The following is a 16272-nucleotide window of genomic DNA, read 5'->3' as shown; positions in this document are numbered from 1 at the left end:
GGCTGCTGCAGGAGAACAAGATGCTTCTACTCATCCACTTGGCAATGCTGATCAAATAAGAAGTTCAATTTATTTGGATTTCAGAAGCTCTTTGGCAAATGTGGAGTGGGAATCACCTTGTCTTCTCTGCAGCATTACATGAAACCTTTGTTTTCAGCACTTGAGTTCAGAACTAATTGTTCAGGAGTTTTCTCTCTTTAAGCCTCTCAGTGTGAAAAATACTCAGTAAAGCATGAAGAAAGGCTGAGGGAAGGTAAGAGGGATGGGAACAGCTGTGAGCTCTTGCTGACGTCCCCTGTTGATTACTGTTTTCATCCTCAGTGGCAGGAAGAAAAACAGATAGGAGAAAGCAAATACAATGCAGCCTCCACCAACCAACCAACCCCCATGTCAACACAAATCAGCATGTAATAGCAGCAGTGACCCAAGGGCAAGCACTTGCTGGAAAGCAGAGGCTGTCAGATTCCCAGAGGAGATTTAAAATCCAAGTCCTGACCTCCTCATGTCAATAATGGATCAATGTAAAGAATAGACACACTTAGTTGGATCCTGGCTGGATTTATGTGTGCAGCACAGTATATTGAGGTGCTCTAAGAACTGACCTTTTGGACCTTTGTAAGCCTGCCCCCATACTGAAAAGTGCCCCTTGTGTTTAGACTCTGAGGAAAGGGACCTGGGGGTATTGGTGGATGAGAAGCTCAATATGAGCTGCCAGTGTGCACTTGCAGCCCAGAGAGCCAACTGCATCCTGGGCTGCATCAAGAGGAGTGTAGTCAGCAGGTCAAGGAAGGTGATTCCCTTCCTCTGCTCCACGCTGGTGAGACCCCACCTGGGGTATTGCTTCCAGTTCTGGAGTCCCTATTACAGGGAAGGTCTGGACATGCTGGAAGGTGTCCAGAGAAGGATAACAAGGATGATCAGAGGACTGGAGCTGCTCTGCTATGGAGACAGACTGAGAGAGTTGGGGCTGTTCAGTCTGGAGACAAGAAGGCTCCAAGAAGACCTTATTCATAGAATCATAGAATCAACCAGGTTGGAAGAGACCTCCAAGACCATCCAGTCCAACCTAGCACCCAGCCTTGTCCAATCAACCAGACCATGGCACTAAGTGCCCCATCCAGGCTTTGCTTCAACACCTCCAGGGACAGCAACTCCCCCACCTCCCTGGGCAGCCCATTCCAATGCCAATCACTCTCTCTGCCAACAACTTCCTCCTAACATCCAGCCTAGACCTCGCCTGGCACAGCTTAAGGCTGTGTCCCCTTGTTCTATTGTTCCTTGCCTGGGAGAATCACAGAGAACAGTGCAGGGACCTCCTTTCTCCACTTTCTGCTTTGTTTAGGCTTCTAAGGGCACAAATTGTCATCTATTCTAACAGCCTCAGCTGCAAGAGGCTTGAACAACTGATCTGCAATTCACACCAGGGGGTTACAAGAAAGTTGGGAAGGGACTTTTTAGGATGTCAAGTAGTAATAGGACTCGGGGGAATGAAGCAAAACTGGAAGTGGGTAGATTCAGACTCAGAAGTCGTTCACCATGAGGGTGGTGAGACACTGGCACAGGTTGCCCGAGGAGATGGTGGAAGCCCCATCCCTGGAGGTGTTTAAGGCCAGTGTGGCTCTGAGCAACCTGTGTTAGGTGTCTCTGCCCATGTCTGGGGGGCTGGAGCTAAATGATCCTGTGGTCCCCTCCAGCCCTGACCATTCTATGATTCTGTGATTTAGACAGGGATGAATCAAAACTCACTGCAGGGTGTCTGTTGTATAAACAGACCCCAGTAGCTCTTGCAGCCAAATGTGATTTAGAAATCCAGATTACTATTATTATTAATAACAGTGATTATGAGAAGCTGGGGTGTGTAACCCAGGACATGCTAGCTCTGGCAGCCTCTTATTAATGTATGTGTCCTGAGCATCATCTTACAAAACAGCCAACCAAAGCATGGAGGAAACCAACCCCTCTGCGTTGCTAAGTGAACCCAGCACACAGGTACCATTAGTCCTCCATTATGTACTCTTTCAAGTACAATTAAATGCAGACAGGGTCTGAAACTGGGGCCTGTTGTTTTTCCCAAGTGCATGATGTGTCTGCAGTTGACTTATTATGCCCATTGCAGTTGTTGGCTTTAAAAAAAACAAACCAAACCAAACAAAACAAAAAGCTAAGTGCTCTCATTAAAACCTCATAGAGAAAATGTATTCATCCTACTGAAATATTTGTATGGGCTCTACCATGAACCAGTAATCAGAGTCTGAAGACAGTCATCTGCCTTGCTAATGGACCAGAGTTACATGTGTAATTGATTAATTAAGGGAAGGAAATCACTGCTGAGACTGAGGGAGGAATCCACAACTTCAGCAGGCATTGAAGTGAAATAGCAGATGCTCCTGGGCAAAGCAGCTGAGTTTGCCTAGAGTTATAGAATCAACCAGGTTGGAAGAGACCTCCAAGCTCATCCAGTCCAACCTAGCACCCAGCCCTGGCCAATCAACCAGACCATGGCACTGAGTGCCCCATCCAGGCTTTGCTTCAACACCTCCAGGGACAGCGACTCCACCACCTCCCTGGGCAGCCCATTCCAATGGCTTCAGGTATTTAAATCTCCTTTGTGCTGCACTACCTTTCCTATACAAATTCTCCTTTGGCATTGCAGTGTTTGCTGTGTGGGTCAAAAATAGAGAAAAGAAGGAACATTCTAAACCTCTTTTTTTAGCTGGCAGAAGCAGCACAGTTTGACTCAGTTGGAGCATGTGTGTGTTCCTTTCCATTTAGTGGCTCTTTGGATTTGTGCGTGTGAGCAGTTCATAGAATCAACCAGGTTGGAAGAGGTCTCCAAGCTCATCCAGTCCAACCTGGCACCCAGCCCTGGCCAATCAACCAGACCATGGCACTAAGTGCCCCAGCCTGGCTTGGCTTCAACACCTCCAGGGACGGTGACTCCACCACCTCCCTGGGCAGCCCATTCCAATGCCAATCACTCCCTCTGGGAAAAAAATCCTCCTAATATCCAGCCTATACCTCCCCTGGGACAACTTAAGACAGTTGTGTACATGTACAGAAGTGATGGAGGGAAACACCAACAAATGAGCTTTTTGGCAAGCTTTGGATGAGCCAGTGATGTCTTCTATTCTTTCCAAGTTGTGTTTTCACTCTTTACCTCCTGTGGAAGTTGTGCCTCTTGCCTCATGATTCATTTCACCTGTCTAGAGTGAATTCATTCTGTGTCTGAGTGGATTCATTTCACCTGCCAGTGCCTCATAACAAAGCTGGTTTACAGGCTGAGGAGAGATTTCACAAGTGGGAAGAGCCAAAACCAAATATCTTGGCAGATGGGTTTGAAAGATGTGGTGCTGAGGAGCCTGGTTTGGTGGTGTTTTGTTGCTGGTTGTACTTGATGGTGTCTTCCAACCAAGATGATTCAGCAGAGAAACTCATTCCAAGAGGAGTCATCTCTGCTCAGCCTATGGTGAGTGTATTGCTGGGCAGATGAATTGTGCTCCTTTGGAGCTCTTTTAAGGCATGAGGCTTCTTGTTGAGCAGAGAGAGGTGGAGGACTGATAGATGATGCTTGTAGATGGCACAGTGAATACTGGGGTCTTGCTGTCTCAACATGATATGAGACCTAAGAGGCTTCTTACACTTTGAAAGGACTATCTGGTGTTTTCTGTGCTGTGGCTGTTAGTGGCAGCACATAAGGGAGAAGAAAATATGGACTTCGATGTTCTCCATCTCCACATCTACTGCTTTCACACACCTCATGCCTAGAGGTGTTTGAGGCCAGGCTGGATGAGGCTTTGGACAGCCTGAGCTAGGGTAAGGTGTCTCTGCCCTTGGCAGAGGAGTTGGAACTAGCTGCTCCTTGTGGCCCCTTTCCAACCCTGCCTGATTCTATGATTCCTTCCATTCTGGGTGCATTAGCTTAATCTTGCACAAAGCTCCGAGCAGATCCAAAGATCAGTCAGAGTTTATAGTAGGTTAAAAAGAGCCACAGAGTGCTGGAAATTGGCAAAGAGCCCTAAATCTGTCTGCAGACAAATATCTGGAGCCCTTCAATGGCAGAACCGTTGGCAGTTCAGCCAGGCAGCTCAACCAAAGCCAGTTTTTAATGGTTACAGACCAAACTGTTCAGCTTGCTCTTTTCATCTGCCTAACAGATACCTCCCATTAAGCATTGCCACTCCATTTGTGCAATGGTCAATGAACTTCTGGAGAGCAGATGGCTCTTGCAAATACCACAGACACATTTTTCCCCATACCAGAAGCAGGCAGTTTTAGTTAGTTTATGATTTTGAGGGTGCCAAGGCTGCAGGTGAAGCTTTGGTGTCCTGGTTGCCTCTGTTCTGGCACAGGGCCTTTCTAGAGCCAGCCCACTGTTCATCCTCCTGGAGGTTACTTCTGCATTTATTGATGTGCAGGTGAAGTGTTTGTGTTAGTGATGAACTACCTCAGTTGGTCATGGCAAATCAGAAGGGTAGCTGAGATACTGAACGTTTTCCACTCAGATCATCTCATTAGATGATGATATTCAAGTTGTGGGAAATCACAGGCAAGCAGCTCTAAAACAGCCTCCCTAGGTTATCTTCAGTTTTGGTGACATGTAAATTTAGCTTTTAGGCAGGGATAAAAAAGAGGAAATATATGGCAGTCCTCTGGGTTTCATGGCAGCTGTGAGCAATTGCTGGCCTAAACACCTTAAAAGCAGCATTTTGGTGCACTTATTCCTCAGAGCTTTTGTGACTTTTTGAGAGCAAATTGAACCTTTTTCTCTTAGCTTCCTTGAACTTTAGCTTGTGAGTGGCAAAGCCTTGAATTTGGGTACATTTCCTTAAATGTGCCTTAAGGTATTTGCCCCTGAGTGCTAGGAACAACTGTAATAAGCAGCTTTTGGGAGGTCATTTAGGTTTGCACTGCTATCCAGTGGCATCTAAAGATCTGACACAGCACTGCTCATCCAGGCTGAATTTTAAGCATGACATTAACTGTGTTTAACTCTGCTTGGTAGCAGTGGGGCTTACAATGAGTTTTAAACGTTTCACTGAATAAGGATGGATTCAAGCAGGTGCTTGTTGTTAAGCATGCACAGAAGCACCTAAGAGAGATAAACGGAGAGAGGTACAGAGCAGCTGGTGGCTCTGCCTTCCTATCAGTACAATTGCCAGTCGTTGAGCAGGTGAAAAGGGAAAGGAAGCAGAAAAGAAGAAAAACTAGATGGAATTAAAGGAGGAAGGGAGACAAATAAGTGGTGGTTGGCTCATGGACATGAGAGTGATTGGCATTGGAATGGGCTGCCCAGGGAGGTGGTGGAGTCGCCATCCCTGGAGGTGTTGAAGCAAAGCCTGGCTGGGGCACTTAGTGCCATGGTCTGGTTGATTGGCCAGGGCTGGGTGCTAGGTTGAGGCTGTGTCCCCTTGTTCTGTTGCTGGGTGCCTCGCAGCAGAGCCCAACCCCACCTGGCTACAGCCTCCCTTCAGGGAGTTGTAGACAGCAATGAGCTCTGCCCTGAGCCTCCTCTTCTGCAGGCCAAGCACCCCCAGCTCCCTCAGCCTCTCCTCATAGGGTTTGTGTTCCAGGCCCCTCCCCAGCCTTGTTGCCCTTCTCTGGATACCTTCCAGCACCTCAACATCTCTCTTGAATCGAGGAGCCCAGAACTGGACACAGCACTCCAGGGGTGTCCTGAGCAGTGCTGAGCACAGGGGCAGAAGAACCTCCCTTGTTCTACTGCCCACACTTTTTGAAGCTATTGTCTTTTCCAAGTTTGTTTAACTGAGTTTTGCTTTGGTTTGGGCTACACAGAGATGAATGTTTCTCTGTGTTCCTACCTCTTGTGAAATGTGCAGGAGTCATAGCTGGGAAGCATATGGAGAGAGCTGGTCCCGTGGAGCTGTGCTGTAGGCTGAGGCATTGCCTCCCTTCGGGCTTACCACTGCTCATGCAAGCTGTGTGGCTCAGTTGTTATGCTAAGATAAGCCCTTATTGATGTCTCAGAAGCAAACTGCTTACATGTCAGGAAATGCTTCATTAATTTTACTTGTCAATTTTAAGTTTGATGCTGCTGTTACTTCTTTCAAGTGTTCTTCTTCATGCCATTGCCTTAATTGTTAGTCAACTGATCTGAAACACCACCCAGGCCTTCAGGGACCATAATCACAGAATTAACCATGTTGGAAAAGACCTCTGAGGTCATTGAGTCCAACCTAACACCTAACTCTTCTAATTAACCAAACCATGGCACTAAGTGCCTCATCCAGCCTCCTTTTAAACACCTCCAGGCATGGTGACTCCACCACCTTCCCAGGCAGCCCATTCCAGTGCCAATCACACTTGCTGTGAGGAGCTCCTTCCTAACATCCAGCCTAGACCTCCCCTGGCACAGCTTGAGACTGTGTCCCCTTGTTCTGTCACTGAGTGCCTGGCAGCAGAGCCCAACCCCACCTGGCTACAGCCTCCCTGCAGGCAGCTGCAGACAGCAATGAGCTCTGCCCTGAGCCTCCTCTTCTCCAGGCTGCACACCCCCAGCTCCCTCAGCCTCTCCTCACAGGGCTGTGCTCCAGGCCCCTCCCCAGCTTTGCTGCCCTTCTCTGGACACCTTCAAGCACTTCAATATCTTTTCTTAAATGAAGGGGCTCAGAACTGGACACAGCACTCAAGGTCTCACCTAACCAGTGCTGAGTACAGGAATCACTGCAGCTCTGCTGAAATCCATGGAACTTTGCTGGTTTGTCCCCCTGTAGGCTTGGCTCATCTCTTGTGTTTGCCCCAAACCTGACAAAGCCCAAGTCAGCAGCGTGTTGTGGGTGTCTGATGTCTGAAGTGTGGTGTATCCAGAGCCTGGCAAAGCGAGCTCCTGAAGAGGTGCAGTCATCTGACAAACGTAATATTTGGTGTCTGCTGACACAGAGACTCACCAGAACAGACCAGCCACTTAGGCAGAGAAAATGTAAGAGATTGTGCTCAATGTACTGTACACAGGAGTCCCTTTTCCAGCATACATCCTATTAAATTAACTGGAAACGAGTGTTCATCAGTCTCTGAGGGAAAGAGCCTGAAGCCTTTGCTTTGCTTTTCACATCAGACATTCATCAGGCCTTTGATCTTACTGCTCGTGACTCCACTGGCTTTCAGTAAAGGTCAGAAAACAGCTCAGCAAACAGAAACTGGATTTCCAGGGGCCAAATCCTTTAGTCCTGCAGTGGGAATTTTTCAGTCAAAATCAGCAGGTCAATCACAGAAGTAAACAGGTTGGAAAAGAAGTTTCCTGTAGTTTAAATTTAGGCTCACCTGAATTGTTTTTATATAGACTAAGGAAGGGTTGAGAATCAGGTAGGGTTGGGAGGGATGTTTTATTGTCTGACCAAGGGCAAATGAAGGGTCTAAAGACCGGAAAGTTGATCTCCTGCTGCCCTGCTGGCTGGTTATAGAATAAACCAGGTTAGAAGAGACCTCCAAGCTCATCCAGCCCAACCTAGCACCCAGCCCTGTCCAATCAACCAGACCATGGCACTAAGTGCCTCATCCAGGCTTTTCCTGAACACTTCCAGGGTGGAAAAGATCTCTGAGGTCATCAAGTCCAACCTATCACCTAACACCTTCTAATTAAATTAACTAAACCATGGCTCCAAGTGCCTCATCTCATCCAGTCTCCCTTCAAATCCAGTTTGGACTGGATGTTAAGGAGAAATTCTTCACAGCAAGAGTGATTGGCATTGGAATGGGCTGCCCAGGGAGGTGGTGGAGTTGCCATCCCTGGAGGTGTTGAAGCAAAGCCTGGATGAGGCACTCAGTGCCATGGTCTAGTTGATTGGACAGGGCTGGGTGCTAGGTTAGACTGGCTGGGCTTGGAGCTCTCTTCCAACCTGGGTGAGTCTATGATTGCATTCTGCAAGTGCACCCTTGCCATGAAACTGAATTAACACCTAGGGGGAAAGCAATTTTCTACTGATTCATATTATTTTTTCCACTTGTCACATCATCTCCTCTACTTTAAAATCTCCCCTGCTCTGGGTACGAGCCACTGATTAATGACAGAAACTTTCACCATTCATCTGTGCCCTTGTTTAAAGCATGACAAATGCAAGGCAAACCCAGACCCTCTACAGAGCTTCTCTGCTCTGCTCTTGAGTCTCTGCAGAGACCTGCACTTTGTGAGGTGTCACAGGTAAGATTTCAAGTGGAAGCTTGTCACAAAGCTGAAGGAAGAACCTAGACTGTCAACTCCTTCTTTCAAAGTGAGGATGATCTAGCCCAGTTTCCTGTAGCAAGTGCAATCCTGGTGATACTGAACCCTAAAGGTTCACTCTTGGGCTGAAGGTTTCATCTAAAGACCTACAGAGCCTTCAGGGCAACCGTGAAATAGACCCAGAGCAAATCCTCTGACAGATGTGTATCTATAGGACTATAGAATCATTGAACTGTCAGGGCTGGAAAGGACCTCAAGAACCATCCAGCTCCAACCCCCCTGCCACAGGCAGGTACACCTTGCACCAGATGAAGTTGCTTGAAGCCACATCCAGTCTGGCCTTAAAAACTTCCAGGCATGAGGCTTCCACCACCTCCCAGGGCAACCCTTTCCAGTGTCGCCACCCTCATGCTGAAGAACTTCTTCCCAACATCCAATCTGAATCTATCCACGTGTAGTTTTGCTGTATTCACCTCAGTCCTGTCACTACCTGGCACTCTAAAAAGTCCCTCAGCAGCTTTCTGAGGGTCCCTGGAAATGTTGCCTTTTGCAGTGACTTTCCCATCTTGCCAGATTCTTGGATGCAGAAAACTGTCCAAATGCTTGCAGAAGGCAAACCTAAGTAAGCACAAGCACTGAAACAAACACTTCCTCTTCCAAGGGAAGGAAGCAGCTATTCCCAGCCTCCAGGCAGAAGCAATCTCTAAAAGCACATATAACAGGCCAGGTTTTTGCCTGCCTCCTCCACAGTTAATACTTGGAAGAACATTCAGTGTTTGAGCCACTGCTGGTCTATGCTGGTTTTCTGGGAAAAGAAAACTGGAAGGCAGTGATACTTAGAATCACAGAATTAAGCAGGTTGGAAGAGAGCTCCAAGCTCAGCCAGTCCAACCTAGCACCCAGCCCTGGCCAAGCAGCCAGACCATGGCACTAAGTGCCCCAGCCAGGCTTGGCTTCAACACCTCCAGGGATGGTGACTCCGCCACCTCCCTGGGCAGCCCATTCCAATGCCAATCACTCTCTCTGACAACAACTTCCTCCTCACATCCAGCCTAGACCTCCCCTGACACAACTCGAGACTGTGTCCCCTTCTTCTGGTGTTGGTTGCCTGGCAGCAGAGCCCAACCCCACCTGGCTACAGCCTCCCTGCAGGCAGCTGCAGACAGCAATGAGCTCTGCCCTGAGCCTCCTCTTCTGCAGGCTGCACACCCCCAGCTCCCTCAGCCTCTCCTTATAGGATTTGTGTTCCAGGCCCCTTACCAGCCTTGCTGCCCTTCTCTGGATACCTTCCAGCACCTCAACATCTCTCTTGAATCGAGGAGCCCAGAGCTGGACACAGCACTCAAGGTGTGGCCTGAGCAGTGCTGAGCACAGGGGCAGAAGGACTTCCCTTGTCCTACTCCCACACTGTTCCTGATAGTTGGTCCTTTTATCAACTTGTTCATGGCTGAAGAGCCCTGCCTTGCATAACTGCTCTGAGTTATGCCTCTGTCACACTGACTAATGGGCACTGTGGCCATTATTTTCCTTTCAAACCAGATCCAAACTCCAGTCTCTGCGGATGAATAAATGAATTAATTCCTTTCATTGCGGTGCTCAGTGCTCAATAAAATGTCAAAGGGAAAGCAGGATTTTTTCCCCTTTAAATGGCCTTGGATGGGAACATTCTGGGCACCTCCTGTACACGTGCTTCCTGGAGAAATTGATTGTGATGTTGTTATTATTACTGGTTTACACTTGTGTGGTGGTTTGCATCTTCAAAAGCACTTTGACAACGTTTAGCTAATTAATTAAAGCGCGTTTCACGCAAACCGTTCCCTTTCCATCTGGATTTACAATCAGTCTTCCTTTATGGGGGGAAATTATGTCACATATAAACTAAACTAAAAAGCCTGTCGTGGCTGGGAGCAGTTGCTTGCGTGGAGCAGTGGGAGGTAGGGAGTAATGATGCTTCTACAGCTGTCACCCTCAGCTGGGGTCCTGGCTGTTGAGGTACCACTCGCTGCTCTGGACAGCCCCTAACACCACGGGACCTGCAGCTCACAGCGAGCTGCACACCCAGCAAAAGAGTTAGAGAGAGCCCAGTGGCCTTATTTGAGAGGAGAGGTTTGGAAGTGTTGATGGCTGCCTGTTGTTAACAGCTTTCCCCCTGTCCTATTTTCATCCTGGCATCGACAGCAGTTATTTCAGCCTTACCTTGAGTCAGAGTGATGGCAGTGACATCTCCTAAACGTCTCCATCCTGGAGATGAAGACAACATTCATTGCAGAATTGTTTGGGTTTTTTTTTTACCTCTGTTGGAGTTCAATGAGGCTTGAAAGACACTGAGTGTGAGTGACTAAATGGGAACATTGCTTTTTGACAATGTGGCATTGGGGAACCTGTAGCTTGTTGGTCAGCCTTCTCCAGCACCACGTGACAGGTCTGAGGCTGCCTGCCAGCCTGTCTCTCTCCCACATCAAGCTGTTAAAGGCAGAAATGTGCTCAGCTATTTGGATGAGGGAAGGAAGGACTCTTCTTGCTGCACTCCAAAATGCCTTTGCTGGCTTATGAATTGTAGAATCAACCAGGTTGGAAGAGACCTCCAAGCTCAGACGGTCCAACCTAGCACCCAGCCCTGGCCAATCAACTAGATCGTGGCACTGAGTGCTTCAGCCAGGTTTTGCTTCAACATCTCCGTGGATGGTGACCCCACCACCTCCCTGGGCAGCCCATTCCAATGCCAATCACTCTCTCTGACAACAACTTCCTCCTAACATCCAGCCTCGACCTCCCCTGGCACAGCTTGAGACTGTGTCCCCTTGTTCTATTGCTGGGTGCCTGGCAGCAGAGCCCAACCCCTATCTGGCTACAGTCTCCCTTCATGTGGCTGCAGACAGCAACGAGGTCTGCCCTGAGCCTCCTCTGCTGCAGGCTGCACACCCCCAGCTCCCTCAGCCTCTCCTCACAGGGCTGTGCTCCAGGCCCCTCACCAACTTTGTCACCCTTCTCTGGACACATTCCAGTATCCAGTACGAAGGATCAATCCTGTTTACCTCCAGGAGATGCTTTAACAATGAAGTTCTCCACATCATTTACTAAGCAATCAGCACAGTCTCCAGAAGTGCCAGACACAAGTCAATAGATGCAAGTAGGGTTCTAAAGTTGAGGACCTCCCATTGTCTCAAATAGATGGGGCCAGAGCCACAACACAAGAGCCCAGGCTAGGGCCATCTTGGCATATCCAAACTGTGGCTGGTAGTAAAGTCACTTCTGCCTCAAGTCTATGAAAATTTGATCACTCAAGCAAGATCAGAAACTCTTTTTGAGCCCTGCTGCAGCTGAAATGGCTTTTTCTTCCTCTGCAACCTGTTAAACATAGAAGACCTAAAAGGAGAGGAGCAGGGCAAATGAGATCTCAAAACAACCAGAAGCTGCTGGCTGTGTTTGCTTTCTGAATTCTAACACTGGAATTGTAATGTGGAATTCTAATGCACATTTTCCTCCAAGGAAAGAGGGATTGACTTAAAGTTAGCCAAAACCAGGCATCTTCTGCATCATGGCTGCATTCTGAAGGAAAGCTTCCCCCTCCTTCTAATGATGCCCTTTGGCTCTTTAGTTTTTTATCTGTGTTGGTTTTCCATTTTGATGATCATTTCTAAATTGTTGCTTATTATTGTAGTATCAGCTCTTTGCAGACTGCTCCAAGCAATGTGCTTTAAAACATGACACACAGATACTGTTGTAACTCCTACTGATAATCTCTACTATGCCTGCAAGAACTTTCCCAAGCTGGGAAGTGAGCTAATCCCAAAGCTCCTATAAAAAGAGGGGTTTGGAGTTTCTCTTGTCTGAATATTTTTGCATACAGAAAAGTTTATGGCTCAGCTTTTGTGTCTTCATAGGATGAAGCAGAACTTCTCAGACTGAGACCTGAACTGACTCCCAGGACCAAACAGAACCATGGCCTTGACTCCTGCTAAAAGGTAGGTGGCAGCCCTGGAAATGTGAGGTCCTTTGTGCAATTTGGCTGGACTTTCTGCACAACACACGGGGTAGGAGAGCTGTTTGTCCTCTATCCAGTGCCTCTTCAACTACTTAAAAGTGAGACCTGATCCTGCCTGACCTCAGATGGCACCAAATGACCAAGCACATTGTCATGATGGGCTGCCCAGGGAGGTGGTGGAGTCACCATGCCTGGAGGTGTTCAAGCAAAGCCTGGATGAGGCACTTAGTGCCATGGTATAGTGGATTGGATAGAGCTGGGTGGTAGGCTGGGCTGGATGAGCTTGGAGGTCTCTTCCAACCTGGTTGATTCTATGATGATCAAGCATATCATCCTCATGATCATTTATGTGTGCAGACTGTGACCCAGAATGAGTGTCCTTTCTGCCAAGGAGGGAAGAGCTCCCTCTCCTACTAGAGCAGCTGGCAGGATTGGCTGTAGAAGAAATTGCCCAGCAATACAGCTCATACTTGGCTGCTGAATGCTGAGGTTTCAAAATCTGGCCCTCAGTGGATTATTTTCCTAGGCACAGGAGGGAAAGCTGTGCATGGATTATCTCTTGGCAAACTCTGGCTTTAGCTAGAGGAATCAAAGCAGAAGATACTTAAGAAATACTTTTATTTCCCCCCTGTGCCCAGCTTCTTTCTTACCTTCAAGATACTCAGTTTCTATAGCTGAGCTGCAGTTTTCAGCTGGGTCACCTCTGTGCACTAAAGATTGAATTTAGTGGCATAGAATCACTAAAGAGAGATTGACTGATTAAGTTCAGCTCTTGCTTTATGTTCATGCCTCATCCTGCTTCTGTGTCTTTGGAGAGCTTGATAAGTCAAAATGCTTGGGAAGTTTTCAGACTGGCAAAGTATGGTCCAAGAGGCTTCTTACTCCTTTCTGCTTCTCAAGCCTGTGTACACCTAAGGAGTTTCTTGAGTATGCTGCTCTATTGGGCCAAAGATCCTAACAAGGAGGCTTCTTGTCCCCAACAATGTCATACCTTCCCAAGCCTGTCAGTATCTGAAAAGGGCCTACAGGAGGGCTGGAGAGGGACTATTTGCAAGATCTTGAAATGACAGGATGAGGAGGAATGGGTTTGAAGTGGCAGAGGGGAGATTGAAACTGGATATTAGGAAGAAGTTGTTTGCAGTGAGAGTGGTGAGACACTGGCACAGGTTGTCCAGAGAGGTGTTCAGGATCAGGTTAGATGAGGCCTTGAGTGGCCTGTTCTAGTGGGAGATGTCCCTACCTGTGACAGGGAGTTGGAACTGGATAAGCTTTGAGGTCTCTTGCAACCTAAGCCATTCTGTGACTTTATGATCAGCATGTCTACCTGGGGGAGGCCATTCTCTAGGCTTGAGGTTCTAACAGGCATGGAGGGACAGATCTAGGTAGAGGCAGGAGGACCAAACTAATTTTCTCCTTTGATTCCATCTTCTTGTTCCACTGTTTTTTTGGGGGATGTCTCTTAATTGGCAGGTTGAACAGTGCATGAATCTTCTTCACATTTGACCACTCTCTGAACTGATAGAGGAGGCAGCAAATGAAGATTTCAGGGGCCCACACTCTGCTTGTATGTAATAAGCAGGTGTCACATGCAACAGTCTTCAGTGACTGATGCCAGGGCTGGCTGGGATCAGCTTTACAGATGTACCTATCAAAGCATCCTTTGAAAAAGAAGCTGCAAATCATTCAGTCATCACCATCTTGAGAGCATTCACACATCCTGACCACAGAGCAGGAGCACAGCAGCTTAGGCTATGCAGAATACCTTCATTCAGGGGATTGTTTTCATTTCTTTAGACTGCCAATATCCTGCACTACTCCAGCAGCCAAAGAACTATTTGTTCTTGGGCACCAGCTTCTGAGCAGGGAATCTGTCAAGTACATTTGCATGGTTTAATTTCACGACTCTTTGTTTGCTTGTTTAAGCCCTGATCCTCATCAGGGTTTTAAAAGTCACTTTTCCCCTGCATTTGTTAAGGCTGCTTTCTTCCACCCCTCAAAAAAGCCCTGAGGAAGTTGAAAATGAACCTGCCTTTTCAATTCAAAAGCAACAAACAAAGTTTGTAACCTTCCACACTCAGCTGCCTACCACATTCTTGGAAGCAGGTCTGTTGGTTAGCTCCCACTCTGGAGCTGGCTGCCTTTCCTCTTCCAGCACACAGTGACTACAGGACTGGCATGCACAGGCTTCCTGGCAGGACTTCTTGATGATAAATCGGGGGGGGGGGAGGAAAGCCCCACATGGATTTATGAATCACAGGATATTAAGGGTTGGAAGGGGCCCAAGGAGATCGAGTCCAACCCTCCTGCCAGAGCAGGACCACACAATCTAGTGCAGATCATGGAAGAATGCATCCAGACAGGCCTTGAAAGGCTCCTGAGAAGGAGACTTCACAACCTCTCTGGGCAGCCTGTGCTAGGGCTCTGGGACCCTTACAGGAAAGAAGTTCCCCCTTATGTTGAGCTGGAACCTCCTGTGCTGAAACTTACACCCATTGCTCCTTGTCCCATCCCAGGGAGCAGTGAGCAGAGCCTGTCTCCCCCCGCCCTCAGATATCACAAACATCGATTAAATCCCCTCTCTGTCTTCTCTTCTCCAGACTAAGCAGCCTCTCTTTATCAGGCAGCTCTCCAGTTCCCTAATCGTCCTTGTAGCCCTCTTTCCTGGCACTTTGTCTCTGGAGTTTGGATTATCCTGAGTTTAGTAGTCTGGATTGCAGCTTTTCCTGTTGCTGGGATTTCAGTAATAGCTCTGGTTCATGCTGATTCTCTTGTGTCTAGCAAGCAATGCAGATTCAGCCCCAGCATCAGCCTGAACACAAATACTTCTCTACTTGCTGGCCTGTTTCCTTCTGGAAACTTAACATCTTTCAGAGGATTGATGTTCAAATCAGCCAGGGGCCATCACGATTTTTAGGGAGCCATAAGCAAGGAGGCACTCACACACAGTGTCAGTCACATCAACCTCATTTCCTCAGAGACACTGTCTAGAAACCACCTTCCTTTGCGTGGCTGCAGGTTCATCCAGGCATGCAAGAGTTCTGTTAATGGAGACTTTGTCTTCCCATTACACTCAGTGACATCTTCTGGTCTATTAGCTGTGAGTTGCAACAATCCATCAGTCGCTGCCCTTTTCCATTGCAGCTGTGGTGAGGAAGGGCTGGGGTTAAACCACCTCACTTCTGTCCCTCTGAATCCAGATCTCCCAACTCATTGTCTCCTTAGAAACAAAAAACCAAGAATCCCTGGCTCCCCTTTCATTTGGTCTGTGTTTCTAATTCATTCTTAAACCAACAGCAGATCCCACCCTCCTTAACCCCCCTTACCCAGGCCCCTGAGAGGCAGAAGATTGTTAATTAACTCTAATGAACCTCAGCCAGCCAGCTCCTCTCCCTCTGCGTTGGGACAGGGGTTACTTTTATCTCCATCATTTTCTTTCCTTGATCTGATTTCCCTATAGCTAAATTAAATCTCCCTCCTCCATTTCAATTGATTTTTCTTTTCTTGCTCTCTTTTTAACTGAAATAAGTTTACATTAATGTAAAAGTAACAAGACAAGGTCTTGGAACAGACACATCAGCTCTCTAATGTGGCTCAGGCTGGTGTAAATCAATAGTAGGGTAGTTTAATTTGTATTTTCATAACTCATTCAGTTTCCCCTTCTCCCCTAACCCTGAAAGCTAAGATTTTATTTAAATGTCATTATGTCCTGGGAGACTTGGATGGAGCTGACTGGCTCATTGGACCATTCATTTGATGCAAGAGCCCTGAAAGGCTCAGATTTATGCCAGGGAGGCAATATTTCTTGTGTTAGCTATTTATGGATTTACACATCTTTGCATTTCTCAGCAGTAAATAAAATAAATAACAGCCACTGAAAGCCTGGCAGCATGACAGGGACCTTTACAGGATGCAGAACAAGGACAAAATTAGAAGTGGAGAGAGTAAATAAATCTGGGGACAGAGCTTCTCACACATGCAGAGGTAATTGCTGTACTCTGTGCTTTATGCTCAGCATTATATCTGTGTGTTAGAGACATCCTCCAGAGAGAACAAGGTTCTTCCTGTTCCAGCCTCACACAGGAACCTGCCATGGGCAAAAACCTAGGGTTAA

General features: G+C 47.5%; 1 long non-coding RNA gene across 1 annotated transcript in view; it reads left to right on the top strand.

The window, feature by feature from the left end:
- The first annotated feature begins 3268 nt into the window (after positions 1 to 3268).
- The window catches only part of LOC135182726 (uncharacterized), a 93286-nt gene continuing 80282 nt past the window's right edge, over positions 3269 to 16272 (top strand). The window contains exons 1-2 of the long non-coding RNA XR_010305295.1: positions 3269 to 3466; positions 12061 to 12141. This is a non-coding gene — a long non-coding RNA (uncharacterized LOC135182726). The remainder of the gene's footprint in view (positions 3467 to 12060; positions 12142 to 16272) is intronic.

Source organism: Pogoniulus pusillus, chromosome 17 (assembly GCF_015220805.1).
Source record: "Pogoniulus pusillus isolate bPogPus1 chromosome 17, bPogPus1.pri, whole genome shotgun sequence".
NCBI lineage: Eukaryota > Metazoa > Chordata > Aves > Piciformes > Lybiidae > Pogoniulus > Pogoniulus pusillus.
This window is presented reverse-complemented; position numbering and strand designations above follow the sequence as displayed.